The following is a 4,776-nucleotide window of genomic DNA, read 5'->3' as shown; positions in this document are numbered from 1 at the left end:
ACCACATATAAATTAGATGCTCACATCACACTTTCGGTCATCTGCCCTCACCTACTTCACTGATTTTGTTTCGTCCCTGCAACCTCTTTGTCCCAGGGTTTCTATGATTTGGTCGATGTTTACATGAAGAGAAAAGATTTCAGATGCCGAAACAAGCTTGAACAATGTCTTAAAGCAAAAATCTAGTGAGTTCATGATTTATTTGTGTATTACGTCTTCTTCTTCTTCTTCTTCTGTTGTTTATATAATGATTTTAAGAAATGTATATACCACAAAATCAAGCGTAAATTCGAACCGGTTCTATCCACATGTTGCTCTTTTTGCTTTGCAACCGTTACACTTGGAGAATCATGTGATCAAACATGACAGGGGATGATTTCCATTACTACAAGTTTGGGAAGTGGGTTTTTGAAGAGAAACATGCCTATAAGGTGTTCAATGAAATGTCTGATCCAGTTAAGGTATTCATTTCAGTTTATTTTATCCCGATTCATTAGTTGATTATATTTGTTTGATCATTTTTTTTCTTATTTTGTTCAGGTTTGCTTAGCGGGATACAATTACAACTTTTGACATGTAGCCTAAGTTTGTTTCCCAGTTATTGGCTAATGAAAGAGTTATTCATTATAGCTATTAAAACTACTAACATTTGAAAGGGGTAATATGATTTTGAGTATTTTAGTAATAAGATCAAGTAACCAGCTTAAACATGTTGTATGTGACGCTACTTGGCACCTAAAGGGTCATATAGTCCGAAAAAAAATTGATTTGCCCATCCATTGAAGATTAATAAGAACAACTTCATCTTTTAGTTAACATTCATAAAAGTTACTCATTTTCATATTTAGAACCAATGCCAATTAAACTCAATTTTAATTCGTTTTTTTTTTGTTTCTGAGCAGATTTAAACACTCCAATTTTCATGTAAAGTGCATGTGTTATAACCTATCTTTTATTTCTCAACTCATGATAATTTGAAGTTGAAAAAGGTACTCTTTTGATCTATTAGGAGTGTTCGGATGTACAATTGAAACAAATTTATATTTGTTTACATGAACATATACATTATCTAGAAATGGTTTGGACCCAACTGCATTGAGTGAACCTATTCCAGAGTGCAAACAAGAAGAGGTACATAATAATGACAAGATTGTATATGTAATTTTTTTTAATATATAGTACCTTATTTTTTTTCCATTATAACAGTTGATGCAAAACAGACTTGCAGATTACAACATATACAAATACTTGCATCAGCAAAATATGAAAATATGAAAACAAAAGTATGCAAAAAAATGTGTTTAGCACACTTGCGGATTACAGCATATGTAAATACTTGCATCAGCAGATGCAAATACTTGTGGACAATTGAATTTTTTTTGTTTTCATACAAAAACACACACATGAAAAAGCGAACTCATTAGGTCTGCTAAACACATTTTTTAATCACCGACTGCTCTTTTTACCATATCTAAACCGCTTCACTTGAATCTTATGGTTCAGGAGCTACTCATCTAGGTAAGCCTTAATTCTAATATGGCAATACTGAAAAAGTACTTATCTTCTTTGCAGGGGGACCTCGCTCAGGTTTTCATGAGGTTAATCTGGTGAAAGAGGATGGTGTTTCTAATGAAATATGTAAATCTTTTCGTCGCTTCCAGGTTCAATATTTTCAAACTAACCAATTATCTCTTTTTTTCATGATGTCTTCTTTAACATTAATCTGACATGTATACTAACCTTTCGTTCTGTCTTCAAGGTTCATCAATATTTAATCGTTCGAAAGAATCCTAGGAAGTCAGCTAAATAAATCACACAACTCTCCCCTTTTCTCCCAAATATCACCATTAGGTACTACTTCTCTATTTGATTCCGAGTTTTTTAACCGGAATAGTCAATATAGCTCGCTTTTTCATGTGTGTGTTTTTGTATGAAAACAAAAAAAATTCAATTGTTTGTTCAAACCTTGATTAATATATATTTTTCATTAAAAATAGGCTGGAATAAATGCAATTCCTGAAGGTTACACAAGGTATACATCTAATGCAGGTACCCATGAACTACGAACAACAATATGCAAGAAATTGAAGGGTAAGATCAAATGAAATTTGAATCCTTTTGAGTTTTCGGATATAAATGTTAATGATGATTCCTTAAACATTTTCCTTTTATTTCTTATAGAGGAGATTCATATTTGTTACACACCTGATGAAATTGTGGTCACTAATGGGGCAAAACAAAGTTTACTACAAGCAGTTCTTGCTATTTGTTCCCCAGGAGACGAGGTCTGAGTATACATGTGTTTTGTTTTTTGTTTTTTATGATTTCTATAAGAGAAATTAAACATTTATTGGTTTACAGGTTATAATTCCAGCTCCATTTTTGGTAAGTTACCCTAAATTCCAACCCATGCAAACCAGGCTTAAATTTGTTAGTCAAAGTCCATCAATAACCACCCGTTTGATCTTCACCGGCTTGCCTTTACAGGTTATAAGGACGTCTCTCCTTTCGGTCATTCAAATTTTTCTTTCTCATTGAGTCAATAGAGTTCTACGCAGGTTAAAGTCGCTCCTTCTTCCTTCTGCAAGAGGCCAATAGGAGTGTGTGCAGTTCCAGATCAGACGTGGAACACCCGTTTGATCTTCACCAGCTTGCCTTTACTATTTCACTTAATTAGAGCCGACTAAAAGGAACAACTCTGAACTGTGTATATCTATTCCCGAGGTTCAACAAACATGGTAAGTTGGTTAAATTATCAAGTTCAGATTATGTTGGGAAGTGGGCAAGTTGGAATAGGCGACCCAAATTATGGAGCTAGCTACCAATTGATATTTGTTCTCTTTCTTCTTTCCCAGGTTCGAGTCTTATTTATTGATTTCATAGGTTCCAGTTTTCCTATGTTGAACGGGTAAGCACCTTTTCATTCTAGATTAAATATGAATGTATGATGACATTGTAATTACCTGGTTTGAAAGTTTAATGTTTTCGACTTCATCATGTTCTTCTTTTTGAGCAAATTTTCAATCAGGTCCTTCTTCATCCTTCTTTTGAAAGTTAAAAATTTTGATTTTAAGATTTTTGGACGAAACTGCCCCTGCATATTGTTTTAAACTTAAAAAAATTGTTTTTAACAATTTTAGACCAAACTGCCCCTGCATACTAATTTTATAGTTACTTTTTTTATTTTAACAATTTTGGATGAAAATGCCCTTGCATAATGTTCTTGTACTTAAAAAAATTTGAATTTAACAATTTTGGAGGACACAAGTCTTGCATATCATTTTTATAGTTAATATTTTTTTATTTCAACGGTTTTGAACTCAGATTGATGTTGAATATATTTAAGTAGTAAATTGAGTAAATAGCGATATACTTTGCATTTTGTTTTTGTTCTTTTACCAAAAAACAAAGTACATTGTCGTTTTTTGTTTTTCCATCTTTAGGTGCTAAATGCAATAAATAGCAACGAGCTTTGAATTCACACATTTTTTTCGTTTTTTTTCTTTTTTTTTTGTAATTCTTTTTTCTAAAAACCAAACTACATTGCTATTAGGTGCATTTTCCATTTTTACGAGTAAAATGACCCAAATGGCAACATACTTTCAGTTTATATGTATTTTTTTCCCCATTTTTACAAGTGAAATGCCCCAAGTGCATTCTCATTTAGGAAAGAAGAACCATGGATACACCAGCCTTTGGATTTAATCTCCGATTTCACAACTTCGCCATTCTTTAAGGTAACTTCTATAGCAGACGTATGCTATGTTTGTTTTTTTTTTTTGTTGTGTGAGATTACATTATCTATTTTTTTTATTTTCTTATTGTTGCACAACAGCTGTTCGTTGGAATACTTACATGAATCTACATGTCAAGAATGAAGTTTTTTTAGGTGAATTTGTCACCGCCATTTTTTGTTGATTTGTAGTATCACCAGATAACTTTTGTTAAATTTTATGTTCCTTTTATTATGTTTAATATATAGATTGGTAATAAAATGAATGAACATTAATAGATCATGCATTTGGGAAATTGAGTTTATGACAATATTTTTTTTTCAGGGGTAGTTGTTGCCTCGAAAGCTGCAAATGTGAAAACTGGAACTACAGTAGTCGTACTTGGACTAGGTGCAGTTAGGCAAATTGTATGATTCTTATGAACTTATATAAATATATAATTTTAAAAGGGCCCATAACCCTAAAATGGGACAGTGCATGTTTTTTAATTTGACTTGCCCCATAACAATACTCAAACTATAAACAAATAGTTAATCAAATGACATTTACAAAAAACAAACAACGGAAAAAATTATTGCATCCGATCCCCGCAACGCGGGGGTCCCCACCTAGTTTAATATATCAGGTAATATTTATGTAAAGTATTTATTAGAAATTGTTTATATATGTAATGAATCCACTCATTAATTTTAATAATTCAAAATATTTCTCATTTTTCTTATAAATTCAAACTTTTCAAATTGTTAAAATTTTATATTTAATTTTTTTTAAATAACCCCATGTAATACATGGGTCTCACACCTAGTCAGTAATACAGGTAACTACCAGCTTTTTAAGAAGGAACGCTAAGGACGTTTATTATTAAACATTTTACATCATCATATTGTAATATTCTTTTGGAAACATGTATAACGCAATAATGTACGTTTTTATTATATATATGATGATTGTGTTACTTTCTTTACAATATTCAATTGTTATGGTACTACGTGAAGTCATCCACCCCCGAATGTTTCCGCCATTCTGGTTTGGGGGTGTGACA

At 31.8% G+C, this 4,776-nt stretch overlaps 1 long non-coding RNA gene across 1 annotated transcript; it reads left to right on the top strand.

Annotated features, from left to right (window-relative positions):
• Positions 1 to 265: 265 nt before the first annotated feature.
• On the top strand, positions 266 to 3,960 carry LOC145062569 (uncharacterized). The gene is made up of 9 exons (XR_013687615.1): positions 266 to 461; positions 541 to 1,661; positions 1,760 to 1,851; positions 1,998 to 2,091; positions 2,182 to 2,285; positions 2,362 to 2,385; positions 2,559 to 2,738; positions 2,856 to 3,737; positions 3,836 to 3,960. It is a non-coding gene; the product is annotated as an uncharacterized LOC145062569 (long non-coding RNA).
• The last annotated feature ends 816 nt before the right edge of the window (positions 3,961 to 4,776 follow it).

The sequence above is a fragment of the Lactuca serriola genome, chromosome 7, assembly GCF_051521515.1.
Source record: "Lactuca serriola cultivar US96UC23 chromosome 7, Lser_US96UC23_V15, whole genome shotgun sequence".
NCBI lineage: Eukaryota > Viridiplantae > Streptophyta > Magnoliopsida > Asterales > Asteraceae > Lactuca > Lactuca serriola.
This window is presented reverse-complemented; position numbering and strand designations above follow the sequence as displayed.